The following is a 13,271-nucleotide window of genomic DNA, read 5'->3' on the forward strand; positions in this document are numbered from 1 at the left end:
GCTTTGCAACTTAAATGGGAACCCCCAGAAACTATATTCACACATTTGGTCCGAGCCCTGGTCAACATTATTCCTAAATTAGTTGGTTCCAATAAATTAGGTCAAACCAAAAGAAAAAAAGTTACTATCAAATAATAGAACGTCTTTATAAAATTAACAGTTTAACTTGCAGAGTATAAAGCCTCTTCCCATAGCCTCCTAACGGCCTCTAGAGTGTGTTTGTCATGTTTTGCGAGTCTTTGTGACAGTGATGCCAGCGTCAGCACCTCCGCATCTTTTTTTCACTGATGGGCAGTGCACGCGGGCAGGGAGTAATCCAAGCCCTGCTCTACCTAATGAATCCTAGGCTAATGGCCCTCTGTTCTTCAGTAAACATAAGGAAAACCCTGCTGTTGTCCAGTATGCTCTGTGCCCACTGGATAAAGAGCACAGCAGTTGGTCAGTTCTAGAGTAGTGAAGTTGATCCAAATACCAGATGTTCATTTCCTTAGAAATGTAACTGCAGGTGCTCGAGTTAAATTGAGAGAGCTAGCAGTAGGAAACGTTTAATTATTAGGTGATGTGTTAAAGATTTCTTCTGAGTTAGTCTTGTGATGTGGTGAGATCTTTGTAATTCCAATACTGCCCACTAATCACCCCCCATATTTAGTTTTAAGTAAAGTTATCCTCCAAGATACATTACAAACGGATGCATTGTGTTTAATTACAGAGATCACATGTGGCCTACACCACAAGACGTATATTAGTACCGCAGCTACTTAAACATGGTAGCCATCGCTTTCATCTACAGTTCTTGAAGGCTTGGTGATGTGCTTGCTGCAGCTCTGACTCCAGGTTATCCACTGTTAAAATTCTCAGTCTTACTGGCTAGCCATCCCTCCCTTAGTCCAAGATGGAACAACATGACTCATTGACATGAGAGGATGGTAGCGGGTTCTCACTGGCAGGCTAATTGTACACATCGGCTCACAGCTTGCGATTCTTTTAGTGCCTGCCAGTCCTGTGTTGCCCTATAAATAGGCTTTTCATGTATGATTGGACACGCCATCACAGGGTTACAACAGCATTCCATAAAGGGTCCTCCACTGGTACAATTGAGATTTCATTGTTTAGAAATGTGCTTTGATTAGAATTCTGTCCATAGTCCTGATGATTCATGGTGTCCTCCTTGCTGACCCTTTGGCATAAGAGTAACCGTGAAGGGGGTTGTTCGGGGAGGGGGCTGTTTAAGTGTTCACAAATAGCCAAGTCCCATACTGTGAACAGGAATGCTCCATTTGTGTTTTTAATGAGCATATCGGATCACCCGGAAAAACACGTGGACTATTTTTTTTCGATTGTTCTGTAGAGCTGGGAGAAAGTATGTTTTCCTCGAAGTAAATGCAGGCCTGTGCTAATGTCCGATATTGAATCGACTCCATTTCTCTTTTTTTTTTAAACTTCAGGTGGTACTGTATTGTATCAATTGAGATATATATATATATATATATATATATATAAATGGCCCCAAAGAATTGTGCGTGAATATTGACATAGTTTGGGGGTTATGGCAAAGAAAGACGTCATTGGTTGGAGACCTCCGAAGAAAGAGTTTAGTTTGGTTTTCATGCGGTACCATTGTGGAAGGGAGTCTTTGTCTGGAGTTTGTATATTATGATTAGATTCGGAGCCTCTCTGATTTTGCAAGGAAACGTTTCAAATAAAGTGTTCGCCAACCGGGACTTAATTTATAGCTCATTTGCACAAAACTCAAACATTTATAAAGTCTTTCACTGCACTCTGTAGAGAGTTGAAGCTGTTATGAAAACAATGTATTAAATTGCAAGGGTGTCCCCAGCCACACTTTCCTGTTTTGGAATTTGAACAGTTCACACTTAAGAGACAAACTATTTAAAGAAACAAAATGATGGGACACTGGTCTTGGATCTGTTTCCAAATTGGTTCATTTCAGCAATCCGCAATTTGTGTTGTGAGTAAAATACTAATTGTTTTCAGTAATGAGTATTGATATTTATAATAATAAAAAAGCCTCTAAAAGAGTGCCACTAAAAACTTGTTCCTTGCTGGATCAGTTCAGGAAATGTCTTATGTTGTTGTCAGTGATGCAGTATATCGGACACATATGACCAGTACATGGGGTGAAGAGTACATTATCTAATCTAATGGGACCATATAGGTGTCTTCAAATGTAAGTGATTGCTACTGAGAAAGCCATACCCAGTGCTGTATCATGTGCCATGCTGAAAGTGTATAAGCTTTGAATCTTTGCAACCAGAGGTTTGGCATGAAGAGCCATTTGTAAGTGAATGTATGTTCAGAATCATTGTAACTTGGCTGTGATCCTTGGGGGGAAATAATATCCAGTTTTGAAGCCGAGAGTTTTGTTAAGTCAAGCTGTGGGTATGATTGAGTGTAGTGTGTGCAAGGCTGCACCACGTAAAATTGTATTGGTATGTAAATTGAAAATGTCTGTCTTGAAAGTAAACACAATTTAACCTTTGGATTCCTGTAAAGGAGGTCGGTTTGGCAATAATTGGTAGTTTTAAGTTCTTCTTCCCCTGTAATGAAAGAGTGTGAGGGAATAGATGTGTGAGTAAATGCTTAACATTGCAGTGGATATGGTTGGTTTTACCTGTTATAGGAAAGAGTACTTGTTCTAGCATTTAAAGGGATCGTAATGGTAGGCATATTGGGAGACTTGGTCAAACTTATGGCACCCTAGAACAAATGTGTCATAATTACATGCCAGAATTGCATAATTACTGTCATGGAATTGTCCAGTCTAGTCTACGGAAGGTACCATGGGCAGTCCTCTTTAGGAGAGGTGGAGACATGGACAATGGTGGTCTGTTTCAGCAACTTACAATAGGTATTGACGATGATCCAAGTGCAGTTACGTGACGTGAATAATGAATAAAACAGAATTTTAATCTAGAATGAAGGTAGAGCTACTACACCTCATCAGTCTGGTATATATCCTCTGAATTGTGAACTGAATTGTAATTGGCTAGTTTTATAAGGTTTGTATTTTTCAGAACTGAAAGAGGTACTTTTTCTACTTCATTTGTGCCAATAATTTATGCACCTCAAGCTTTCAGCTGACTGTAGCATGCTACAAGGTCTTAGTGAAGTTATGAAATAGCAAGGACTTGTGTCTCAACCAATGCCATTCCTTGCTTAGTTGCATTTTCTAAGATGGTGACCTAATAAGGGCATCTGAGGATTCTGCTGCATTGAGGAAAAGATGACCAGTGAAAGAAGGGACAACAGACTGCCTGTGAGTTCTTTGTCAGATTTGAAATAATGGATGATGGAATAAGTCGCTGCACACATGTATCTTTCTCAATGTGTTCTACCTACACATATTGGCACAGAAGTAATGGGTAGTGCACTACTGTGAGATATGCTTTTACAATTAATGCTGTTACGAGAATATTGGGTAGTGCCCCTTTGTACGACTGTCTAATGGATTAAGGCTTGAATTGAGAGGTGAGGAATGCATGTATAAGCAGTTGGGGCATGGTGTATTTCTCTGTCCATACTAACGTTTGGTTGGTGAATCCAGATGGGGTGTGACATGGATTATTTGTGTGTTTACATGAATGGATTGGATTCAATGTTGTTTATACTTAGCATGGAGGGTATATGTGTTGAGCATGCATTATACTTGTATGAGTGCCTGCTTCTGATTAACATCACCCCAGGGAAAATTTACAAGCGACACATGCACAACCGCCTGTTTTTTTTTATTAAAGTCACCGCAGGAAGAAGTATAGTGTTGGTAACATTTTGGTAGGTAAGACGAAAACGATTGTCCCTCCTTTTATTTCTCTACCTTTTAGTGCTGGATTTCAGCAGGCAGGTGTATAGAGGAGCATGAAGGTATGTGTAGTTAGCAAATCAATTATTAAAGAATACTATCTGCCATGATGCCGACAGTGATACATACTGTGAGATAATTTTTGTTCCTACACAGGTGTTCTTTGGTGGTGGATTTTTAATATTAATTACCCATGCAGTTGAGATGAAAATAATTTGTTGTCTCATGTCCTTGAATTTTCAGATGTCGGAAACCGATAGAGATGTATATAGTGAGGTAATTTATGTTTCTTCACAGGTGTTCTCTGGTGGTGGATCTTGGAGATTATATATATCTGTGTCTATGGAGGTTTTGATTAATATGCGATTTTTTAATGTCCATTGTAGAGGATTAGGCAAGGTTTGGTAAGACATTTTGGGACACATGACTTTAAATTAGCATCTTACCCTATCCCCTATAACTATTGTGACTGTGGTTAAGTTAATTGTTTCAATGTTGATTTTTTGGTTAATATTAGACTCATTAATAGTTTTACTTTATGGAGGAATAAGGTATTTGGAATCTAAAAAACAGTAAGCGAGTGAGAGATGGGGCTGCTTTATTCACATATCACTTGCGTATCTCCTGCCTGAAAATGTTTGCCAACAGCTTCATAAATAAATGATTGTATTAGCGTGATGGATTGAATTACATTACCTCATTTCTTTCTGCCAAAATGAATCCAACTCTTTTCAGTCCATGTGATTGTATGTGTGTATGTTATCATACTGTTTTTTTTAATATGTTGTTTTTAGTCATTTTTTTAATAGAGATGTATTTAATTGTTTAATGAAGGGTTTCATCAGAGGTTGCATATTTTTATATTTTTGTATGTTCAGCCCGATTGTCAGCAAAACGCATTGGCTACTTGTGTATGAGGAAGCGATGGATAAAAGAATATATTATTCAAATGAATTTGGCTGGAATGGACTTCTAAACTCTGTAATTGTTGAACTGACACTTGAAATTATTTTGGGAAGTGGACCTTGCCTTTCTCCTTTGATGTATAATGTTACAAGGTCTTCTCCATTTCCAGTTTTGAAAACGCTGATAAAACTTTTCTTGGGAAAAACAAAAGAACACATTAAGTTCTTAGACTAATTTCCCTAGATAATACCTCACATTTTTTTGATAACTGTGGCACTGGGTAAAACTATAACTAACAGGGCCTAATAAGGCTGAAATGAATTTGGGGTTGCTTGTGTTCCCTTCTACAGGGGGCCTCGTTGGCACTTGGGTTGGACTGTTTCCATGAGGAGCAGGGTCAGTACTGATTTGCATAGGGTGGGCCTTTGCCTAGAGAGGTCCACAGTATGAAAACCCATGGGATGAAATATTACCCGGAGTGATTACCAGTGGTTTGTACTATTGGCAAGTTTTTCCCCCATCCTGCTTTGTCTGTTTCCAATGTTGAATGTACATTTTTAGCCATGTGATCCCGAAGCCCCTGCTGTAGTTTTGTGATTTATACAGATACATTTTCTTATAGCACTGACACAACAGAGATCACACGTTATTTTAATTAAATCTGTTTTGGGCAATATATGTTCGAATGGTAAAATCATAATTCAGAAAAATAACAGTGCAGTAAACTCACTTCCCATTTAACTGTTTTCAATGGCAGCAGCTACTGACAGAAAAGTATCTACAGATCTGCTTTACTCAGCATCTTTTCTAGGCAGTGTGGAGGATGCATACAAGCTGCCGACTGCAATTTATGTCATAAAATATTACGTGTTCAAAAACCACAAGCTGTTTTTTTTTTATCTAGCCTCTCCCAGGCGCTTTCTTGGCTGCCTGTAATTGTGACCAGCTGCCCATCAGTACTATTTCCTGACTTCTGCACTACTGACTGTTATGTATTTAATGCGAAGTGATGTATTGTCCATGGGAAAGAGGAGTGGTGCAGCACAGTTTGGTGTTGTGTTGATTTTGTCCTGAACGGAGGGCGTGTGTACCTCGCGCCTGGGAGGGTGAGTGCTGCTTCTCCTCGAGTGATCGCATAGTCAGCATTTCATTGTAATGCTTTGGTCGCCTCTGCTGAGTGATGTGAAGTCCAGTTAGCCTTAAATATATTGATGTTTTCTCCCCTTCTTGGGTCGGTAGCATATCTGGATCCTGTTGAGCCTTTCCCTGTACTCATGGACAATAGCATGTTCTACTTGTAATGCAACGGTGTAGATGTACGCTGACAGGATTTTCCACCTTCTTGGGGTAGGTGCACTCATTAGCGTATCATTTTAATCAAATCTCCTTTTAGTAACACATAATTTATTCGGAGTCTTCCTACAAGGGTCTTGACGGCTGAAGGGAGAGGGGAGGAAAAATCAACATTTTCTTACTGTATTATTCTCAGACCCTCTATGCTATTCATGGCAGTGGATCACAGTATCACTAGAAAAGGCACTTAACGTAGAATTCACGTTTACTTTGTGAGCTAGTTAGCGGTTTTAGTTTGTGATTTTCAGATTCCGACATTCAGTTCAATATTACGTAGATAAAATGTACCTTGTTGAGTTCTGTTCCTCATACATGAGGTAACTGAGGCATAGTTTGCGTTGTCATTGCGAGTTGTGTTGAGCATAATGACAAAAATACCTACGCATATTGTAACTGGAACCAGGAGCTAAAGGCCGCTTTCTTCCCAATCACAAAAACTAGTAGTAGGAAAGAGTGAACATTTTGACTACGTTGATTCATTTGAATTAAATAATACACTAATGTCTTGCTTTTAATAAATACATCTTATGCTACATGTGTAAATACTATTGCTAAAGCACATCATAAACACAAACTGCACTAGGAGGTATTTTTATTACTTGAAAATCTAGTTATGCGCAATGGAAATGTGTCCTATGCTCCCCTTTCATATGTAGGTCACATTGAGATCAAACCATATTTTCTCGCACGGTTAAATCATAATATATGCATATTGGTCTCCAACCTCTTCAGCCTAACTACTCATTTTCTGTTTGTCATCCTGCGGGTGGCTCAGATTGAAGCCAGCAATAACGCAGCACGAACTCCCACTAGGCCTCCTTCAAGTTTGAAGCGACCTCTGAGTTAAATAAGGGATATTGGTTCCGGGTGCACCACTGCAACCTCAGTGGGAAACACTGTGGTTTAAGCGGTTATCAATGTCTAATTCACCGTGCTTCAACCCTATAACCAATTCTACACTCGTGCTTAAGTGCACGGCAGTTACCAAACAGAAATTCAAAACTTCGACTTTTAACCACAGAAGCATTGTGAACCTAACTTCATAGTCGCCACAAGAGGAAGAACTTTTTGTCAACTGGCAAAAAGGAGGTTTTCGAAAGATGGGGAAATGCCATTCTGACAGAGCATAGCAGGCATTTGCAATTCAGTGGGTCTCCATTTGCTCCAGGTAGAGCTATTAGCGTTGTAAACTCCTAACCGGACTTTTCTTGACACATAACTTGAAAATCAAAAGTAAAAGAGTGTCACATAATAGAGCCGATTCACAGCACTACGGCCGCCATGAGCATCAGCGATAAGGTGAAACAAAAAAGGAAAAGAGTTTGCTGGCAGTCAGAATTATCAGCATAAGTTCAATTAGCCATGTAACGGGGCGATAGCCTAGGCGGTAACAAAACCTCCTTAAGGAGGAACAAACGTTAAACCATTTACCAATGTCATCAAAGGATATTTGAAGGGCAAGCCCACGAACGAGTGATAGTGATGGACGTGAGGTGGGTGTTGTTAAAAGCCCAGATACATACCAACACGTGGGAAAAGCAGCACATGTGCGCTGCTTTTCTCGACCTAAAAACAAGCATTATGTCGAGATTAGACACTGGGTGAAGAATTCAGTGGTGAGAACAGGAGATGGAAGAGAGCGATGTGAGTTTGAGCAACTAATACAGACACTGATCCAAACAGGAGGACTCATTTCTGAATGTAAAGGCTCCTGCATGCAGCAGAAATGCGAAAATGGAAGTGCATAAGTAACTGCGAGCAAGATTTAAAAAGACACTTGGATACCTCCAGGTTTAGGCACCTTGCAAATTAAATTGACTTGTTTTGGACCAGTATACAGCACAAACTCAATCACATTCATAGGAAATTATTATATTGAAGACAGCATTGTTTTAGAATAATTACAAATACAGCACTAAACACCATTTGAGTAGATGTCTACCCGAGACACCATGTTAATAGACTGAAAATCCAACTCGCTAGTTCCAGTTGTTTATTTATATTTGTAGTGATACACACAGTTTATTGAACTTGCCTACCTATTCTGCCCATGTCCGCTCTTCAGTGGGTTTTTCTTGTCTGGCATTTCTGTTGCTATTCGCCTTAGACATCGCATGCACTGTCTGTGAAATCTTTTGTAAACAAAAACAAGCATTTGCAATGTAATAGGTCTTGCATTTGTGAGAGTTAAAGCTATTGGTGTTGTAAATGACAATGTCTTTTACCTATGTGTTTTGGTTTAGAGTGAAGTGGATGTATGCCAGGTGCCACAGCAACCCTCCCATGCTTGTCGCTGCAGGAGAAAGGACACTACAAGGCTGCCATCTTGGGAGTGTTTTTGCCTTACTCATACAGACTGGCTGTGATACCCTATAGATGCAACCCTTCCTAGTGATTTAACCTAAGCTTTTATAGCACCAAACAAGTCAAAAAGAGGCACCTTTGTGGCATTTAACCCAGAGAAAGAGGGGTCAAAAGAGTTAGGAGCACAGAAAAGGGTGAAGCCATATATTTCTGTGTGTTGAACTTTTAAAGGAATAATTCCTCTACATTGGCAATACCAGCCTAACTTTTAAAAACATTGACTGTATACAAAGAGAAGAACAGAAGAGGCAGCTTAGTTGCAAATTAACTATAGTGATTTTGTTAAGAATGGCACCTGCTTTGCAGATGCATGAAATGGCAGAACCTGTATTACCAAGCGCTATATAAAAAACGAATTATTTCCAGACTGCCCCAAAATGCACCAGACAAAGAACCCTAAGGGAGATGGTGTGGCGTAAGGGCCAGAGCTGCCAACGTTGGAGCTGGGGAACACGGTTCGTGTCTCGACGCCAGCTTAACATCCTGTGATTCTGGGAAACTCACTTCATCTCCCTTTGCTACAAAAAAATGAATGTGTTCTTGTGCAATGTAACCGATGCTCATGTAAAGCGCTGTAATACCTATGCATCGAGTGCGCGCTAACTGAACATTATTTGAAGAGGCTCATCTTACAGCTAAAGGCTAGATGTTTTTTGTTACCAAGCTTGAAGCTTTGAAGCGCTTGGGTCTGGAGTCAGTACTGGTTTTCCACCATTTTGGAGACAACACCTTTCGCCAACTTCTTGCCTAGAACTATCCTGTATGCTTGGTTGGTGACCCTCTGAAAGTTATCAAGAGCATGTACTATTGCCTAGTGTTAAGCTCTACTCAAGTCAGTTGGCCAATGCACCAGCTGCAGAGGTCTTGACAGAAAAAGAATGTCGCAGATTATAATCCTAACATAGTTTTTTAATCTCTGCAAGGTTGATGCAAATGAATTAAAGCAATTTTGTTAAGAATGGTATCTGCTTTGCAGAGGTATGAAATGGCAGAACCCGTATTATGAAGCGCTATATAAAAAAAACAAGTTATTCCCAAACTGCCCCAACACGCACCAGACAAAGAACCGTAGGGAAGAGGATGTAGCGTAGCGGCCAGAGCTGCCAACTCTGGAGCTCGGGAACACGGTTTGAGTCTTGACGCCGGCTCAACATCCTGTGATTCTGGGGAAATCACTTAGGGGGTCATTCTGACCGCCGGGGTCGGCGGGAGCACCGCCAACAGGCTGGCGGTGCTCCGCAGGGCATTCTGACCGCGGTGGTACAGCCGCGGCCAGAAACGGAAAGTCGGCGGTGTACCGCCGACTTTCCGCTGCCCATGGGAATCCTCCATGGCGGCGCAGCTTGCTGCGCCGCCATGGGGATTCCGACCCCCTCACCGCCATCCTGTCCCTGGCAGTTTCGACCGCCAGGAACAGGATGGCGGTGAGGGGTGTCGTGGGGCCCCTGAGGGCCCCTGCAGTGCCCATGCCAATGGCATGGGCACTGCAGGGGCCCCCGTAAGAGGGCCCCACTTTGAATTTCAGTGTCTGCTCAGCAGACACTGAAATTTGCGACGGGTGCTACTGCACCCGTCGCACACCTTCCACTCCGCCGGCTCCATTCGGAGCCGGCTTCATCGTGGAAGGGTGTTTCCCACTGGGCTGGCGGGCGGCCTTTTGGCGGTCGCCCGCCAGCCCAGTGGGAAACCCAGAATGACCGCCGCGGTCTTTTGACCACGGTACGGTCTTCTGGCGGTCCCAGCCAGGCCGGCGGCTACCGCCGCCAGCCGGGGTCAGAATGACCCCCTTAATCTCCCCTTGCTACCAAAAATTAATGTGTTTTTGTGTAATGTAATCGGTGCTCATGCAAAGCGCTGTAATACCTTTGTATTGAGTTTGCGCTATATAAAACTGCAAAAATAAAGCGCTCCAATACCTTCGTATAGAGTTTGTGCTACATAAAACTGCGAAAAAATAAAGACCCCGCAGACATCGCTAAGAAACAGCAAGATATCCGAAACAACATACTGCCACAAGCGCCAAGCGGCGAGGCAAAAAAAATAATTGTGTGCCACACTAAGGTTTCTCGCCATGTAACATGGTTAGTTGCCAAGACGGTAACAAAACTGCCTCAAGAGGGGAAAAACAAAAGCATTTACCAAGTACATCAAGGGAGTTTTCAAAGGCAGGCCCAGGAATGAATGAATGAAAGAGATGAGTGTGAGATGGGTGTGGTTAAAGCCTACAGAATATATTACAACATGTCAAGAAGAGCAGCGTTTGCACGCTGCTATGCTTGACATAAAAAAACTTAAAATGGACTTACCATTGGTAGGCTTTCATGTCCAACTCATGCTTTTTTGGGTTAGTCTCCTGCTTCTTCCAGGCATTTCCATTGTTTGCCCCTTCTGAAGAGCATGGATCAAGTACAGTTTCCTGCCTGTGGCCAGTGACCTTCTGCAGGCCGCTCGCTCCTGCAGGTGATACTTTAATTTTTTTTCAATGGACTGTATAGGAGTGCATGTGTCTGCAGTCTGTCCCCCTCTCTCATACTTCCTTCCCTCCTACCGTCAGCACTCCCCGTGTTGCCGTTATCTCCTCTTCTTTCCTGCACCTCCCTTGTGTTTTTGCCCCCTTCTCCTGCTGTCAGTTTTGTTCCTGCTCCCTCTCTCTCCCCCACACCTCCCTCATATTGGTTTCGCCCTCCTCCCGCTGTATGCTGAGTTGCTGCTCCCTCCTCCTCCACACCTCCCTCGTATTGCTTGTCCTTGTGTTTTTTAGACATATTATAGAGCACTGCTGCAGCTGTGCAGAATGACAAATGACAAAAACATCGGTATGGTACGGTCATCGCTGGCTGCATCATTGAGCTTTGTTTCTTTACTTTAAGCAGTGTTGCACAGTAGCCCACGCTGCTGTGCACGACATCTCTAAAATAACATAGACAAAGTCAATAGATTCTGCATATGTGAAACCTGTTGGCTATGCCAGTCCTTTTCTATTTGATATCTGGTGTTGGTATGATTTTTCGTTCATGTGTGGATCAGGCCAATCCAGGGGCATCTCATCTCGTTCAGTCAGTCAGTATTATCTAGACGTTCTGTGGTATGACTACTTTTGAGTTTGATGTAATCCAGGCAACATGAAAAAAAATTCTTATAAAAAGGGCAGCGTTTTAATCCACATATTTTATCAGTCTTACGCTGGTGGTGCATCCGATCACTCAAGGTTTACTCCTCTGTGACTGTGCACTTCTTTTCTGAAACATTCAGCTGATTCGTGATTTCCTGAAGTGGGGGCTGAAGACCACTCTTGTTACTGCAGAAGAAAGTAAAACGAAAAAGAACAGATAAGCAGCAGCTACAAGTATAAACAGCTGGGGCAAATTTCATTTTCTGTGTATTCTATGCCTGTTTTAACATTGTGAATCCAGGAGGGAGAATGGCTAATATGTGGTTTCGTTCACTTTTTCTCTCAGCAGTCGAAGGATAGTTCAGCTGCAGTCCAAATTGTTTAATTTTACTGAACTATTGGCATGAAATTCAGATACCTATCGGTAATATAGCTTTCCCAAAATGCTCCCTGATCTGCTAACGTTAACACTTAAAATGCCGGGGAGGTAAAAGCTGCTAAGAGCATTTTGTTTACTGTGTTTGAATGTGATGGGATTCCTCTTCCAGTAGACCGTCCCCTGTTTTACGTGGTGCACTAGCTCAAACTAGCAACAGACCATAACTGTAAGGCCTCTTTGATGGAAAGACAAAGGTGTTTTTTGCTGCTGGCCATTTGGAATGCCTGCGGCCCGTGCCCATCTGTAACTAACGTTGTAATTATGGACTGTCAGCCCCCTCAGAAACGCTAGTGAATATCCCTTTGTAGTTGAGTGACTTCACTGCGAAGCCTCGGATTATTTACCATGTTTCGATGACTCGTATGCGGTAATTTGAGACGGGGGTTAATGCCATGTATACATTTAGACAAACATTCAAGCTTTTTTCCCCTCAACTTTTGTTTTGCGTCATGACAGAACAGGGCAATCTCTTTAATTCGAAGAAAGCAGCGTGCCATTAACAACGAAACTATTATATGTGCTCGTCTGACCTCATGTAAAAGTGCAGGGACATTGACTTTTGTAATATTAAATAAATGACAGTAATCTTGAATGACGGTTTATGATTTCTGCCAAGTGAATGGTCTAATTCATCCAAACGCTACTTTAGTGACATTGCAAGTGCCAGAGACAAAGCGTTATTTCAATTCTAAACAACTGCGCTGTTAGTTTCCCTTAAATTGAGTCAAAATCCCTCACAATGACCACTTGTTAAATTTAACAGATTCATAAGAGCATTGACTGTCTCAAAAGTCTGTGTTACTCAAATACAAACCACTCGGTTATAAAACAAATCCTCATTGAAAGTGAAGAGTATAATTATAATTATCCACCTCAGCGAAATCCAGGAGCTTTCTGCGAGGCGGGAGCTAGGATCACACAGTAAAATTCTGCCTCTTAAAAAACACAATTTCTACTTAACTATACCCTCAGAGCACGTTGTGATTAAGACACTTGCTACGTAAGCTCCCAAAACAACTGCTTCAGGCTGTAGAATACTGTAAACTGTTTCATTAGTTTACCACCCGCGTGTCAAGTATGTCTCTACTTGACTAACTCTTTACACGGGCCTCTCGTTCATCCTGGACAAAATTGCGTGTTCTAATTACTGCCCACAAGTGCTATATTGTACTATTAAACCATTCTTACCTGCCACTCTAGCCCTTTCATAAATCTCCATGCCTATTTTATTGGTCATAGATTGATCGCCTTACACCTACTCGGCCCACTTTTAAAAC

General features: G+C 41.7%; 1 protein-coding gene across 5 annotated transcripts in view; it reads left to right on the top strand.

The window, feature by feature from the left end:
• FAM110B (family with sequence similarity 110 member B) overlaps positions 1–13,271 on the top strand; it is a 424,184-nt gene that overhangs the window by 191,316 nt on the left and 219,597 nt on the right. The window contains exon 3 of one of the 5 annotated variants that reach the window (XM_069220216.1): positions 4,064–4,096. The exons of the other annotated variants lie outside the window; for them this stretch is intronic. The gene's annotated coding sequence lies outside the window, so the exon portion shown is untranslated. The remainder of the gene's footprint in view (positions 1–4,063; positions 4,097–13,271) is intronic. 5 annotated transcript variants of the gene reach the window in all.

This window comes from Pleurodeles waltl, chromosome 2_2 (genome assembly GCF_031143425.1).
Source record: "Pleurodeles waltl isolate 20211129_DDA chromosome 2_2, aPleWal1.hap1.20221129, whole genome shotgun sequence".
NCBI lineage: Eukaryota > Metazoa > Chordata > Amphibia > Caudata > Salamandridae > Pleurodeles > Pleurodeles waltl.